This window comes from Sciurus vulgaris (genome assembly GCF_902686455.1).
Source record: "Sciurus vulgaris genome assembly, chromosome: 10".
Lineage (NCBI taxonomy): Eukaryota > Metazoa > Chordata > Mammalia > Rodentia > Sciuridae > Sciurus > Sciurus vulgaris.
In genome coordinates, this window is record NC_136470.1 from 98,495,296 (window position 1) to 98,513,132 (window position 17,837).

Consider the following 17,837-nt stretch of genomic DNA (forward strand, 5'->3'; position numbering starts at 1 on the left):
ATTTTTTTGGCCTGTTTGATGTATGTGTGAAACAATGTTGTCCAACAATAAACCGGAATTTTATTTTGCTGAGTTGTTCTAAAAAAAAATAAAAAAAAAAAATAAATAAATAAACACAGGGTCAAATATACTCAACACTCAAATATCAATAAACAAGTTTCTTTTCTTACATTTCCTAAAAATCAAAATATTTTACTACATCATAAAGTAGAATAGTACAAAACAATGACATCATGATGACTTCAAAATCATGACAAAGGGAAAATAATTAGGAATGATTTTGGTCAAATTATATTGTTATATTGTGTGTATGTACAAATACAAAACAACAAATTCCATCAATATAGACAACTATGATGTACCAACAAAAAATGGGAAAAAGGTTAAGCCTGCCCCCACACACCAAGGTCAGATGCCTTTGCTGAGCCCACCCACCCCCTACACCAAGGATGGAGGCCGGGAGCTGAACCTGCCTGCCTGACCCCCTACTGCTGAGGGACACTGCGCCTGTCTTCGTCCTAACCCAGCACACCCTTGCTGGGGATCCCCAGCTTTTTTGGAGTCTGGTTCAGGCATTTTGAATTATTCCTGAGGGTGTGGCCATCATCATTGGAAGGGTGGCTCCCTTCCGGAGACATGTACAGGAAATTGGAGACCCTTTGACAGGTACCTCTATTTACTCACATCCTACATCCTTCCCCATCCTCTTGTTCACAACTAGAAACACTGTAAATAGTAAACAAACTAATTATGTTCATTACGATAATGTTAAAGTCTTTATAGGAGCTATCTGGTTCACACATGCATTAAATAAACTAAATAATACAATCAATGATATAGACTTAATGGATATTTACAGAGTATTTCATTTATCATGGAGCGAATATACTTCCTTCTCAGCAGCTCATGGATCCATCTCTAAAATAGACCATATGCTATGCCACAAAGAAGCCATTTGTAAATACAAAAAAATAAGAGATCCTACCCTGTATCTGATCAGGCGATAACAGAATGCAATTAGAAAGGAGCAATAAAATTACAAACAAAATATACTCATACAGCTGGAGACTAAATAATATGCTATTGAATGATGCAATGATAACAGAAGACATCAGGGAAGAAATAAATTTACTTAGAGGTAAATGAGAACAATGTCATAAATCAAAATCTCTGGAACACTATGAAAGCAGTACTAAGAGGAAAGTTCAATTCTTTGAACTCATACACTAAAAAAATAAAAAGTCAACAACTAAATGACCCTACATTACACCTCACAGCCCTAGAAAAAGAAGAACAGATCAACACCAAAAATAGTAGAAGATAGGAAATCATTAAAATCAGAGCTGAAATCAATGAAATTGAAACAAGAGGATTCAAAAAATTGACAAAACAAAACGTTGGTTCTTTGAAAAAGTAAACAAAATTGATAAACCCCTAGCCACACTAATGAAGTGAAGGAGAGGGAAAACTCAAATTACTAGAATTCATGATGAAAAAGGAAAGATCACGACAGACACCACTGAAATACATAACATAATTAGAAGCTACTTTGAAAAATCTATACTCCAACAAAGTAGAAAATATCAAAGACATTGACAAATTTTTAGAGACATATGATCCTCCCAAACTGAATCAGGAAGACATACACAAACTAAACAGATCAATTTCAAGCACTGAAATAGAAGAAGCCATCATAAGCCTACCAACAAAGCAAAGCCCAGGACCAGATGGATTCTTGGCCAAATTCTACAAGACCTTTGAAGAAGAACTGATACCAATATTCCTCAAAGTATTCCAGGAAATAGAAAAGGAGGGAACCCTTCCAAATTCATTCTGTGAGGCTAGTATCACTCTGATACCAAAACCAGACAAAGAGACATCAAGGAAAGAAAACTTTAGACCAATATCCTTGATGAACAGAGATGCAAAAATCCTTTTAACAAAATACTGGCAAATTGCATACAAAAATATAATAAAAGGATAGTGCATCATGATCAAGTGGGGTTTATCCCAGGGATGCAAGGTTGGATCAACATCCGGAAATCAATAAATGCAATTCATCACATCAATAGCCTGAAAGATAAGAATCACCACAAATGGTACACCTCTACTTCATGTATAACCAGAGAAATGAGTTGTACCCCATTTGTTTAGAATTAAAAAAATAAAAGAAGAATCACTTGATTATTTCAATAAATGTTGAGAAAGAGTCTGATAAAATACAGCACCCCTTCATGCTTGAAACACTAGAAAAAATAGTAGGACTGTAGCCTCAACATTGTAAAGGCTATCTATGCTAAGCCCACAGCCAACATCATTCTTAATGGAGAAAAACTGAAAGCATTCCCTCTAAAAACTGGAACAAGACAGGGATGCCCTCTTTCACCATTTCTATTCAACATTGTCCCTGAAACACTTGCCAGAGCAATTGGACCAAAGAAACTAAAGGGATACAAATAGGAAAAGAAGAACTAAAGCTGGCACTATTTGCTGAAGACATGATCCTATATTTAGAAGATCCAAAAAACTCCACTAGAAAACTTCTAGAACTAATAAATGAAGTCAGCAAAGTAGCAGGATATAAAATCAATATGTGTAAATCTAATGCATTTCTATTCATAGTGATGAATCCTCTGAAAGAGATATTAGGAAAACCACACCATTCACAGTAGCCTCAAAAAAAAAAAAAAAAAAATACTTGGGAGTCAATCTAACAAAAGAGGTGAAAGACCTCTACAATGAAAATTACAGAACACTAAAGAAAGAAATCAAAGAAAACCTTCGAAGATGGAAAGATCTCCCATGTTCTTGGATAGGCAGAATTAACATGGTCAAAATGGCCATACCACCAAAAGTGCTATACAGATTCAATGCAATTCCAATTAAAATCACAATGACATTCCTCATAGAAATAGAGAAAGCAATCATGAATTTCATCTGGAAGAAAAAGAGACCTTCAACAGCCAAAACACTCCTGAATAGTAAAAGTAAAACAGGAAGTATCACAATACCAGACATTGAACTATACTACAGAGCAATAGTAACAAAAACAGCATGGTATTGGCACCAAAATAGGCAGACCAATGTTACAGAATCGAAGACACAGAGACAAAACCACATAAATGCAGTCACCTCACACTAGACAAAGGAGCCAAAAACATACAATGGAGAAAAAATAGCCTGTTCTACAAATGGTGCTGGCAAAACTGGAAATCCATATGCAATAAAATGAAATTAAACCTCTCTCTCTCTCACCCTGCACAAAACTCAATTCAAAATGGATCAAAGACATAGGAATTATACCAGAGACCATGCACCTAATAGAAGATGAAGTAGGCCTGAATCTTCATCATGTTGGCTTAGGATCAGACTTCCTCAACAAAACCTCCAAAGCACAAGAAATCAAAGCAAGAATCAATAAATGGGATGGACTCAAACTAAAAAGCTTTTTCTCAGCAAAGGATACAATCAAGAATGTGAAGAGAGCCTACAGAGTGGGAGAAAACCTTTTCTGTATGCACTTCAGATAGAGCACTTATCTCCAAAATTTATAAAGAACTTACAAAACTTTACACCAAAAATACAAATAACCCAATCAATAAATGGACCAAGGAACTGGACAGACACTTTACAAAAGAAGACATATAGACAATTAATAAATATATGAAAAAGTGTTCAACATCTCTAGTAATTAAAGAAATGCAAATTAAAACAACTCTAAGATTTCTATTACTCCAATTGGAATGGCTATTATCAAGAACACACACAATAATAGATGTTGGTGTGGATGTTGGGAAAAAGGCACACTTTTACATTGCTGGTGGAGTTGAAAATTGGTGCAGCCACTCTGGAAAGCAATGTGGAGAATCCTCAGAAAACTTGGAATGGACCCACCTTTTGACCCAGTTATCCCACTCCTTGGTTTATAACCAAAGGAGGTAAAATTAGCATACTACAGCAGCCACATCAATGTTTATTGCAGCTCAATTCACAATAGCTACATTTTGGAACCAACCTAGATGCCCTTCAACAGATGAATGGATAAAGAAACTCTGGTATATATACACAATGGAATATTATTCAGCCATAAGATAGAATGATATTACTGCAATTGCAAATAAATGGATGGAATTGGAGAATATCATGCTAAGTGAAATAAGCCAATCTCAAAAAACCAAAGGCTGAATGTTTTCCCTGATAAGTGGAGAATGATACGTAATGGAGTTGGGGGTAGGGGAGGGAGAGAAGAATCGGGGAACTTTAGATTATGTAGAAGGAAATGAGAGGGAGGGGGTATAAAAAATGGTGGAATGAGACAGACATCATTACCCTATGTACATGTATGATTACATGAATGGTATGAATCTACATTGTGTACAACCATGGAAACAAAATGATGTACCCCATTTGTGTACAATGAATGAAAATGCAGTCTGTAAAAATTAAAAGATAAATTTAAAAAATTAAAATTTTTTTTAAAATGGGAAAAAAACCATCAAGACAACATTTTCCTGTTCCACTCTGCCATGTAATATATTACAAAACATTGAAAATTCTAAAGAGAATATGTTAGTAATTGCAATGTTTCTCTCAGTTATTTCAGCAATAAACCACCAGTGTAATAACATGCAATTTTTATGTATTAGTGAGCAATTTTAAAAACTAAGACCAACTCTTTGCTCATGTTCTTTCTCATAGAAAAATTTAAAAAGTGATTCAGATATCACAATTTTTTATGACCAATAATATTAATTAGTATATAATGATTTATAAGCCTGGAAATATGTCAAGTGTTATACATCTATTTAGCCATTTAATTGTTAAAGTAATCATATATAATGTCAGCATTATTATTATTTTTCTTATACTCTAATAAGAAAACTAGGTCACAGAGAGGTTATATGGCATGTCCAAAGTCATACAGCTAGTTAGTAGCAGGACTAAGAATTGAAAGATGATGTTGTAGGCTTCAAATACTGAGGCCAAGGTCATGATTTAGTGTTTGCATAGGAATGCTAGTTCACTAGCAGTCTGTGCCCTACACTATGCCTGGAAAACATCATCACTGGCAGAGAGTATGGTGAAAGAACTGGAAGTGATGTAGACAAGTACCACAATTGGTGGGGTTTTAGGGAGGGAAAAGCTGAAAAACTTACAGTTAAGGATACAAAAGTCATTCACTCAGCAAATACTACAGGTTAGTAAGCACTCCTTACAGACATGGCAAACACACTGATTTTAGCCCTGGAATCTGAGCAACTTATTTACATTGTAACTCCACTACCTACTAGGTTTTGGACTATTTTTTAAAAACTTTGATACAGATACTTCTTGTATAGAATTAGAATAACAATCCATATTATTGTCAGGCATAAGTGAGCTATTAGGCCCTGGGATAGCATGGATGCCCCCAACATCATAGCTGCTATTATTATTGGGGGTTTTATCTATTCTTAATTATAGAAATGACAAATATTGATCATGTTAACAAGTCAAAAATGACAGCCATCTGATTAAAAAGATAAAAATTTATCCAATCATTTGAATTGTCCATTTGATTTGGGGCTTCTCAAAAATTACTGATTGTCTACCATGTGCTAAAAAACTCATTTGAAAATAAAGACTAATGATTAGTCCTAAAGATAAACTCTATCTTGTAATTTCTCACTTTTACTTGAAACTATCATATATATATATAACTATTAAGGCATTATTTCTATTCAGAGATTCCTACCTGTTCTGTGGCTAAAGAATGCTGTGAAGATATCTGCAGCCGTGGATGATCCTTACAGGGCCTAAGGTGAGCTGAACATCCCTACCCACTTCACCACCTGCTTAATTCCAATTTAAAGCAACTTCCTTCATCTATTTCTTGCAGTGTTTCACATAAATATTGTCAGTTTATTATTTTCTGTGTGTAACTTAATACATCAAAGTTAGAACTATATTATTGGATGACATCTGATATTAGTTATTAAATGAGGAGGCAATGACAATCATATTTCAATGTAATGAAATTATACTACAATAAAAGTTTTAACATGATATTAATTAATATTTTGCATAATCACGAAGTGGACAAATTTTCAAGGACTTTTGTATATTCAAAAGAGCAAAAGTAGAGACAGGAAAGCACACATATAAATCAAAAAGTAAGAAATAAAGAAACCAACCATAATCATAGAATTCTTAATTTTTTAACTTTTTATTAAGCAAGAAAGTGAGGTATATATCAAAGTTACTCTATTTATTCACAATCAGAATTTAAAAACAAGCAAAAAGGAAAATGTTGTACCACCATATGATTATGATAAATAATAAACATAATAAAACAAACAAAACAAAATTATGATGCAATAAAGATGGCAATGATCCAGCAGTTTAAGAGTAGCAAAGTCATAAGGAAAAAGACACTCCAACAGATGAAATAAATAAGCCCTATAAGCCTCGGGGTGGTTAAAGTTAAAGCAGTTCATTCCAGTAGGCAGCAAAATCTCACAGGATAGGCCTTCTATTTCATCTGTTTTCAATCATCCAGCCAGTACTAAGCAATTAGTCTTCATGTCACTCCTTTGTTGTCCTATATGTTGTTTTCAAATTTAAACCAACTTATTATATATCTTCGGTAGAGGAAAGCTTAAACAAAGTACATTTATGTACATTTGTGTAAGAGATATAGACAAAGATTTCAAAATATTTCATTTGTCAATTAACATTGATCTCTGCTTTTATGGAGGTTATTTTATGTAAATTAAATCAAAATACACTGAAATGATAAGCAAGTACTATGAATATAAAAAGTTGTATTTATTGAATATAACCAGAACTTATGTATACAAATGATGTTTTCTTTATAGGAGAGTCTACATTCATTCAAATATACTCTTATTATTTAAGCATTTTAAATAAAACAATTGAGAGTTTGTTAAACAGCAATCTCATCAACTGACAAGGTTAGCTGCCTTGTGAAATGACTATCAAAATAATTGCCTTCATCTGTTTAGGCTGCTCTAACAAAATCCATAGATTAGTTTATAAACAACAGAAATTTATTTCTCACAGTTTCACAGGCTGGGAATTCCAAGAGCAAGGTGGCAGCAGATTTGGTTTCTGGTGAGGGCTCACTTCTGGTTCATAGGAGGTGCTGTCTCACTGTGACTTCACATAGTAAGAGTGAAGGCTCTCTCTGGGGTCTCTTTCACAAGGACACTAATCCCATTCATAAGGGCTTCTGCTCATGACCTAATCACCTCCCAGAGGATTCATTTCCTCACACCATCACCCCGCAGGCCAGGGTTTCAACTTGATAACTTTGAGTGGCATATTCAGTATATTTTTCCAGCTAATTTTTGAGTTGAATAAAGTAGAGGACACAAGATAAATATACCACTCTACTCTGGGTAACATACAGAATACTGTTGGAACATGGCAGGTTTTGAAAGAAAAGTTGAAAATAGGGGGGTAAGAGATGGCCAATAGAAGAAACTTTTTTTTTTTTAATTCATTCATTCACTTACTTCAACAACTTTGCTGAGGGCTAACTTTGATCTTAATGTTGAAGCTTTTAAATTGTCCTGTGTTTCAAAGACCTCAGAGAAAATGATTTCTATTGAAAATGCTATTTCCACATTTAAGAATATAAAATCTGTATATTGAGCACAATCACCAAATGTTGGTTTGAACAATGATTATTGCTTCTAATAAAATCTCTGATATTTTTTATTTGTTTGATGTATATGTCTTATAGGTGGTGGGCAAGAAACAGAGACAGAGAGGAAAAGACAAAAGGATACATTTCTGACTCAAAGAAATAATTGCATACTTTCAGGGGTAGAGAGATTTTTTTTCATTCTGGGTAATTCAAAATACTGAGGCTTTGCCTTGAAAAAAAATTACACAAAATACAAAGAGATTTATGGCTTGAGGAGAGCTATTTCTGGATTCTTAAAAAGGTGAGTGAGGTCTGGGGGCATGGTTGAGTAACAGCATGTGCCTAGCATTCCCCAGGTGCTGTGTTCAAACCTCAGCATCCCTACCTACTCCTGAACACCACCAAAATACAAAACAAAACAAAACAAACAAAAAAATATTGAACAGACTTTTGGTCTTTAAAAGAATAACTATGATAACCATGTGCTCAATGAAATTATAATAGATATAAAAATGTTAATAGCTTACTTATTATCTCCTTCATACATTAACATGACCCAGAATGAACAGAAGAGACTTGCCCTAGAGAATAATATTTATAAAGGCCCAAAAACCTAACCGTTGGTGGAATTCACCTGGCTAAAATATGGAATATGAAATAAATAACAAAATTTGAAGTTAGACCTGTAACTAAAGTCTAGATAACAAGGGACTTTCAGGTCATGTTGTGGTGATTAGATTTTATTTTGTGATTAATGGAGAAACCTTGAAAGATCTGAAGAATTGTGGTTTACTTCATGTTTAACTCATTTCTCTGCCTGAGGTTTGAAGAAAGAACTTGTAAAAATCACAAGCAAAGAGGACAGTTAAAAAGCAGTAACATTAATCTGATAAAAGAGGTGTTTAAAAAAACTGGAAAAAAATGTACATAAATAATTTTATATAAAAAAGTATTCCTTAACTATTACTACATGGAAAATTTTATGACAAACCTTTAAATGAAAGATTCTAAAGTCATTTGCTTAGAGGTAGCTGATATGTCAAAAAGTGTAGGTTCATAAAGTATTTATATCAAAAATTATTTGCCAAAAAACTAGATAGATACTTCTCAAAAGAAGAAATACAATAGCCAACAAATATGTGAAAAAATATTTGACACCTCTAGCAATAGGGAAATGCAAATCAAAACTACATTGAGATTTCATCTTATTCCAGTAAGAATGGCAATTATCAAGAATACAAATAATAATGTGTTGGTGAGGATATTGGGGGAAAGTTACATTCATACATTGTAAATTAGTACAATCACTCTGGAAAGCTGTATGGATATTTCTTAACTCTAGGAATGGAACCACCATATTACCCAGCTATCCCACTTCCCAGTAGATATCCAAATATTTAAAATCAAAAACATACAGGATGGAGCCACATCAAAGTTTATAGCAGCACAATTCACAACAGTCAAGCTTTGGAACTAAACTAGGTGCCCCTCAACAGATGAACTGATAAAGAAAATGTGGAACATACACACAACAGATTATTATTCAGTCATAAAAATGAATGAAATTATGGCATTTGCTGATACACAGACAGAACTGGAGACTATCGTGCCAAGTGCAATAAGCCAGATTCAGAAAGTCAATGGTTAAATATTTTCTCTGATGTACAGAAGTTAGCCCAAGATAAAGAAAAAGGAAAAGAAAAGAAAAGCAGGGGATTCCATCAAAATAGACTAAAGATCATTGGAGTAGAGGAAGGGGCTGGGTAGGGAGGGAGAAAGAATAGGGTAAGGGAAGAACCGTGGAACGAATCTGACCAGTTTTTTATGTACAGATATGAATATACCACAGTGAATCTCACCATTATGTGTATCCACAAGGCACTAATAAAAAAAAAAAAACTGTAAGTAAACAGCAGAAAGGTCAGAGGAGTGGAGGAAAGGGAAGAGGGGGAGGAAAGAAGGGAGAGAAAGGGGAAGTATGAGGAACTGAAGAGGGCAAATCATATTCAATGTTCTCGTGATCATATAAAAATAAATCCTAGTATTATATATAACTAAAAAGAACCAATTAAAAATAAAAATAAAGTTAATATTTGCCAAACTTTAAAAGTTGGGAAATTAAACACATCCTAACTTCTAGCTTCTTTAGATAACTAGAATACTTGGACTTAAAACTTTGCAAAACTAGGAAATACAAAATCAGCTATTCATTAACTATGTACCGCATGTAAATTTTCTTCATATATATATATATTTTTTAAACTAATCAAGGAACAATATAACACCCAAGGCAAAAACAAAAGCACCTGCTATTTTATATTACCTTGCCAAAAAAGTGTCCTGATGTTTTTATCAACACTATTCTCACTTAAATCTAATAGGCAATGGGCTGGAGATGTTGCTCAGTGGTGAGTACTTGCCTAGCATGCAGGAAGTTGTGGGTTTGATCTCTACCACTGAAAAAGTAAAATTAAATAAATCTAAAAGCAAATATAATTTCACAAAATATGAAGTGGAAGAAAAATTATTTAGAATACTAATTTTTAAAATGTTGCACTTAAAAATGAAAATACACAATACTTTCTTTGGGCAAAAGAAGGTTTCGCTGACACAACCAGTTGTCCCTTTTGTCACATTATTAATAATCAGGAGAGAGTAAGTAAAGAGCAATAACCAAAAGAAACAAAATACTATTACTGCACCACAAAATTCAAATTAATCAATTTTGTTCATTTTATCTAAAAAGAATAAAGAAAATCAAATAAAATATAATCTTCATTCACATCACAATCTACATTGAAAATATGTTTTACTACATGAAAATAATATTCAATTAAATTTAATTTTAAAAGTAATTATAGGAAAGGAGTCTTTTACAATTAATTCCTTAATAACTTAATAATAATTATATGTTGAAATCTGTTTCAAAAGTTTGAGGAATATGTTTAAAAGTTGCAGTAAACATTGTCAGATATTAGGCTTTCAAATTCATTCATTGATTTACTTCAAATTTTTGATTTTTTTCTCAGATTTTTAAAAACATCATTATTTTTTGAGTGAACGATACCATTTACAGAAATGACAGATATGAATTTTGTTCTCATTACAGAAAAACAACTCTTTCATGATTCTTCTCTAACTTTCATAGTGAAAAGAATAATAGAAATACGGCAAAAATAGTATATCATAGGAATTGTTCTAAAATTATACATATCTGTGATTTTAAGCAAGATATAAAAACACTCTTTTAGACAACAGTCTATGGATCAATTTTTATCATTTTTGTTGAATGAATAATTTCATAGAGTGCCTTTCAAATTAATCCCAGTGAATTCCATGGAGATATAAACTCAATATGATTTTCCTAAGGCAACTGTGAGAAATGAATTACCAGTTCTAGTCAATTCCTAAAGGCCCTGTGAGTCCTTCCAAAAACAACTGTAGGTTAGCAAAGGAGAATTACCAGGTAGAATCAAAGTGTCTACAAACAGAAGGTGAGTAACTATGTATCATGACAAAGCAGTAAGCTTTTTTCTCCCGTAAGAGAAAAAAGAGAGTAGCACTAGGTAGATAGTATTTCTTTTCATATATGCAGTGGTAGGTCAAATAGGTACATGCTTAACTGATATCTGAACACAGATGAATTTTTAAATAAAATTACTAAATGCCATGAACAAATAAAATTCTATCATAATACTACAATGGAGAAAAACATGCTGTCAACACTTTAGAAGAATTTGTTCCAAGAATATAACATTTATAGCTCCACTAAGAGAAAACAAAGGGAGAGAGTACAGAAAGCCTGAAACACTGAAATGCATTTCTTATTACAAATGTAGTTAGTATGAAAATTGAAAATAAACATTTTGTGGCATTCTGGTTGCAAGAAGCCCTTGGACCAGCCTGTCATTTTTGTTTGTTTTGTTTATTTGTTTTTATCTTTTGTTTTTCTTTTGCTTTTGGGGGCGACAAGTTCTTGCTGTATTGTCCACGATGATCTCAATCTGCCAGGTTTAAACAATCTGCTTCAACCTCCGGAATACCTGGGATTACAGGCAAGGGCTACCTTGTCTGCCTTCAACCTGCCATTTTATCACTATTTGAACTCTGAGTTACTTCTTTCTCCTACTCTACTGTCTTCTTTCTTCTCATCTCTTCTCTTCTGCCCATACTTAATGTCTTTTGTCATCTGAGACTATAGCACTGAACTAAACATGGTTCTTCCCTCTTTCTAAGCATTTTATTGAGACAATTTCCTGAGATAACCTTAAACTACTACTGCCAGTGGTGTTCCCCAACCAAAATTCCATTATTCCTCATACTGACATCCTCCCTAAACTCTATTCAGTATTTAAGGTTTACCTCAAATAGTCATTTCTCTTATTTCAGCTGCCTACTTTTCCAAAAAGTTCATCTACTCTAATTACTTGTTTCATAAAAATTGATTGCATACATGTATTTATCAATGTAGTGCCTGATATAAATGGTGCCCCTTTGAAGAGTTATATGGCCAAATAAGCACTATAAAATGTACTATGTACTGTTTACAATGAAAATTCTTATTAAAAATTGCAATGTAATTAACATACTATTTGCATAGCTCTATTGTTAAGGACATTAGAGGTACATTTCATTTCATCCTTTGGGTAGGTAATCTTCTCATTTTTTAAAATAGAGATTGCTCTAGGTCACATACCCAGTGCTGGTATATAGTAAAGAATTTGAAGCAAAGTAATTCTTTTTGGAGCACAAATCAATGAAATAGCATTAGTGAGTGATTGCAACAGTGTTATTTTCCAAATTGTCTTTATTTATTCTTTCTAGAGATTAATAATGAAACATAGTATGCATATGATCAAAAAAAATATAAGACCATTTATAAAATCTGAAAGGATAGACAATAAAATGAAAGTAAACATACTCATGAAAAAGGAGTATGCTCACCTTTAAACAGATCAATAATAATTTAATCTATTCTCATGTAAATTTAATTTCCCTAAAAAGTCACAACCACTTAATAACTATTTAGTGACTAGTCATACTTTTGATTGTCAAACAAGTAAAAATATAGAAAATCCTCAATTAGATTCATGAGTATACATAAATATATAAATTTTGTATTTATGTCTTGAATCATAAATTATATATAGCAATGGGTTCTATATTGCTGATAATTTTCATGTGGCTGTTTACATGGTTGTTTTTTTTTTTTTTTCTTATAAAACTTATATGGTGGAACTTTGCTGCTGTTCTTGCACAAGATTATGCTAAAGAAAGCAGTTTCTGAACTGCCAACATGACCATTGAATCTGCTAGGAATGATATAAAATTAAAAGGCAAAATACAGGGCATCATTTTATAGAGGAAGTGGTATTAAAAAAAAAAGTTAACAATAGAAAAGGGATCATTCTTACAGAGGGAATTAACTTAATTAGAAAAAAGAATTTGATAATTCACCTGAGGTACAAGAAGAACCAGAGGGTCTGGTACAGTAGGTTCTAATATCAATAAAAAGACAATTAAATAGGTCTACATAAAAAATGACAAAAACTTGGGTGGGAGTAGGCGGGTGGAGAGAAGATTAAGAAGGGGAAAATAGAATAAAATATATTGGCAATACTGAATTAGGCAAAAGCAGGGTACAAGGCTAAAAGAAGTAGTAAAATAAACCTTTGTTCTGGGGGAAACAAAGGGACTTTCAGAAACAGGGATGTGTCATATTTCTTGTGAAATTATTTGTATTGATATGCTGTAGTGCTGTCCCTTTGAACCATATATTAAATAAAGTATAATTTCATATGCCTTTTGTTAGTGGATTTTGTAAATAAAATGAGTTTTAAATCTTAGGACAACACAATGGTGAAAATACTTAGCAAGTACAAGATGACAAGAGAATCTCTACATTGAATTTATTCAGAAAAAGCAAAGCTCACAGAAAGAAAGATATATTGACAACATGAAATATCTTTCATCCCATATTTATAATGGATTTTGGAATTCCTAAGGATGATCTGGGGCTCCAGTTGTTGTGATACGCGCGCACACACACACACACACACACACACACACACAATACACATACGCACCTTAAAGAATATTCGAAAGATTCTAATTACATAATACAAAACTAACTATAATAAAAATATTGATATTAAACTAAATAAAATAATGGCATGGGTATAGTATTGCAGAATAATAAATAAATAAAATGTACACTTAAAATGAATAATCCAAAACACAGTGTGTAAAGCATCTGTGTGTCATTGGAATTCAAATTTTTTGTGTGGCACTGGACATTTATGTTCAGAAGTTAGAGATTTCCTTTTCAATAAAGGTTAAGCAACAGACACCAGACTTATATTTCCACCTGTTATGGTTTGGTTATGAGATGTCCCATAAAAGCTCATTATTAGATTATGAGAGCTATAATACAGTGGATTAATCCATTTGTTGGATTAATAATCATAAAGGACTAATATATTAGGAAATAACTAGATAGGCAGGGTGTGGCTAGAGTAAGTGGGATACTGGGGACATGACTTTGGGGTTTTTATTTTGTCTCTGGCTCCTCTCTTCCTCTCTCTGATTCTAGGCTGTCATGAACTGCGCAGTTTTCCTCTGCCATGTCCTTCCTCCATGATGTTCTGACTCACTTCAAGCCCAGAGCAATATAGCAGTCAACCATGACTTGAACTTCTGAAACCAAAAAAAGCACGTTTCCTTTTGTTGTTCTTGCTAGGTTTTCTTGGTCACACTGACACAAAACTAAAACAAAAATTGGTACTGAAAAGTGGGATCATTGCTGTGACCAACCTGACCATGCAGTCCAGAAGTCTGTTATGAACTTGGGAAAGCTTAGAGATGCAAGTTGGAGAAGTATTAGAATGCTATAAACAGAACTTAAGAGGCAATTATGGTGGGTTCTGAGAACACCAGAATGCTGGAAGAAATGCAAACAGTAAAATCAGTGTTCAAGAGGGTCCAAGGGAACAAGGATTGTATTGAACTAGAAGACATTCATGCTACATCCTTGCAAAGAACTTGCCTACATGTAGCTCATATCCTCAGACTTTGTGTGATGTCAAATTAAAAGGTGATGGACTTATTAATCTAATGGGGGAAATTTCAAGGCGGCACAGCATTTAGGTAGTGGCAGTGGCACTGTTTGCAGTTTTTAGCCAGGCTTACTGTAGAATTAGGAGCACAAAACAGAGAAGAAATATTTTAAAAACTTGCCGTGTGCACAGAGAAGAAACACATGTTAAATCAGAAGCCAAGGAAAGTATGGTTGTTGAAGAGATTACCTCCACTACAGAGAAGCTAAATACTTTGTATAGAGACAATAGGAAGGTATCTTTAGGGCATTTCTGAAATCAGCAAAACCACACCAATGACAAACTCAAGGGTTTAAAAGTGAAAACTCCTTTGAAAGGAGTTACCCCTGCTCACACAGGGGAACATAAAAAGTTCAGTTACCCCTGCTCACACAGGGGAACATAAAATTTGTTTTCTCACAATTTATTTCACCATGATCAAACCACCCAGGCACTCAGAGGTCACTACACCCGTGGTTCAAGTAGGCAAGGCTACTGCTTGAACTGACAAAAGTCCTTGGTGTCTATGATGTGCTGTTAGTTCTACAGAAATGCAGGATGCTGGAGTTAAGGAATCATTGAGATTCAAAAGAAGGCCTGGAAGCCAGGCAAAGTGTAGCAGAATAATAATTCCTGAGAGCAGCTCTTGAAAGGGAGACATATGAAGCTGTGAGAATGAAGGTGAAGCTACAATAGAGACTTCAGGGATTAAAAGAAGCCAGTAATGTGGAATGTCTTCCAAGGAAAGTTGCTGGCTGTAGACAAAGCCAGCCTAAGAGATCCATGTGGGCTGAAATTGGCAAGGCCATAGTGATGGGCATCCCCACATGCCCAAGCCCTTTGGAGATCACATCTCCATCTCAAAGCCATGTGCTTCAGATACAGAACATGGAGCTTACTTTATCCTATCCTTTCTTTCTATGCTCTCCTTTGGAATGAGAATGTTTACTCTGTGCATTATGTATTGGATCTATAAACTTGCTTTTAATCTTTACAAGGACTCCTAGAGTCCTAGAGTAATGTAGTTGGCTAACAATAGACTGAACCTCTAAAACTGTAAAACCAAATATACTTTTTCTCCTCTTAGTCGTTCTTGTCAGGTAATTTGGTCACAGCAATGAGAAGCTAACACACTGCCTTAAAGTATAAGTAAACCAAAAAAAAAAAAAAAAAAAAAAAACCTACATAAAAATATTTTTCAGACACTAAATGGGTAGCATTGACTGAGAGAAGGGAGACAAGAAAGATAAATTCCCCATGATTATACCAGTTTGTTTCTTAAAGGCATTTACCTAGGGATAACTTATAAAAGTAGCCAAATAAAACTTAACTGTTTCACTAAGTTGGGGAGAGAAGGAGATTAGAGACTTGAGAGGCCAAGTCAGCTAGAATTTGTGTGAAACTATACTGAGGATACTAAGGCTGCACAAATAGGAATATGTCTTTTAAAATATATGAAAAAGTGTTCAACATCTCTAGTAATTATAGAAATGCAAATTAAAACAACTCCAAGATTTCTCTTACTCCAATTAGAATGGCTATTATCAAGAACACAAACAATAATAGATGTTGGCCAGGATGTGGGGGAAAAGGCACACTTTTACATTGCTGGTGGAATTGCAAATTGGTGCCGCCACTCTGGAAAGCAGTGTGGAGAATCCTCAGAAAACTTGGAATGGACCCACTTCTTGACCCAGTTATTCCACTCCTTGGTTTATACCCAAAGGACCTAAAATCAGCAAACTATAGTAATACAACCACATCAATGCTTATAGGAGCTCAGTTCACAATAGCTAGATTTTGGAACCAACCTAGATGCCCTTCAGCAGATGAATGGATAAAGAAACTGTGGTATATATACACAATGGAATATTATTCAGTCATAAAGAAGAATAATATTACTGCATTTTCAAATAAATGGATGGAAATGGAGAATATCATGCTAAATGAAATAAGCCAATCCCAAAAATCCAAAGGCCAAATATTTTTCCTGATAAGTGGAGAATGATATATAATTGGGAATAGGGGGTGGGGAATGAGATAATAATGAAGGAACTTTGGATTATGTAGAAGGAAATGAGAGGGAGGGATATGAAAAATGGTGGAATGAGACAGACATCATTACCCTATGTACATGTATGATTACACAAATAGTACAAATCTACATCATATACAACCATGGAAATGAAATGATGTACCCCATTTGTATACAATGAATCAAAATGTAGTCTGTAAAAAATTTTCAAAATATATACTTTTTAAATATGTGCATGGAGCTCCTTGTAGGTATTAACTGAAGTGAACTTTCCGAGTCTTAGTAGAAATCACTAGGGAAAAAAATCACTGGAAAACAGCACAAAAAACTATTTTCAGAGTTCACAGTACTTAGGGAGAAATATTTTGACCACCTAGAAGAGAGAGACATTAAGTGAAACCTTATATAATCTTCTGTTTAAAAAAAACTGCAGGTAACAGTATTATTATATGATGAAATACTGAAAAGAGTATATGCTTTTCCTCTTTTACAATCAAAATTGTGCATCCCATGTAAGCCAGTAAAATAAGAGGAAAAAAAAGCACAGAATTTGGAAGAAAAACTTTATTAAAAATAAAAAAAAAGCTAATGCCATGGTCCCAAGGAATAAATAGAACTAATAAGTGAATTTAATAAGCATACAGCATACAAAATCAAAATGCAAAAATAAAACAATTCTATTTCTATATATAAACAACAGGAATAAGAAATTAAAATGTTTAAAAGAACCACTTCAAATGACATCAAAATATGAAACAGGGAAAATTAATTGTAATATATGCAAGACCCTCCCAAAACTTTGTAGAAACAATTTTAAGATGATCTAAATAAATGAAAAATTATACTATGTTCATAAATCGAAGGACACAGTATTTTCATAATGTCATTTCTCCCCAGATTGTTCGATTGATTCAACAAAATCAAAATTAAGATTTCAGCAGGTTATTTGTAAAAGTTAATATTAATCTTACAATAAAAAAGTTAATATTAAACATTAAAAAACACAAGTTAAAAACCAGAAAAAGAAACCTCCACATACCCACTAAAATTAAAGAGA

At 33.4% G+C, this 17,837-nt stretch overlaps 1 protein-coding gene across 6 annotated transcripts in view; it reads right to left on the reverse strand.

Annotated features, from left to right (window-relative positions):
- Nucleotides 1–17,837, reverse strand: part of NAALADL2 (N-acetylated alpha-linked acidic dipeptidase like 2) — a 1,337,824-nt gene that overhangs the window by 1,220,244 nt on the left and 99,743 nt on the right. The window lies entirely within an intron of this gene.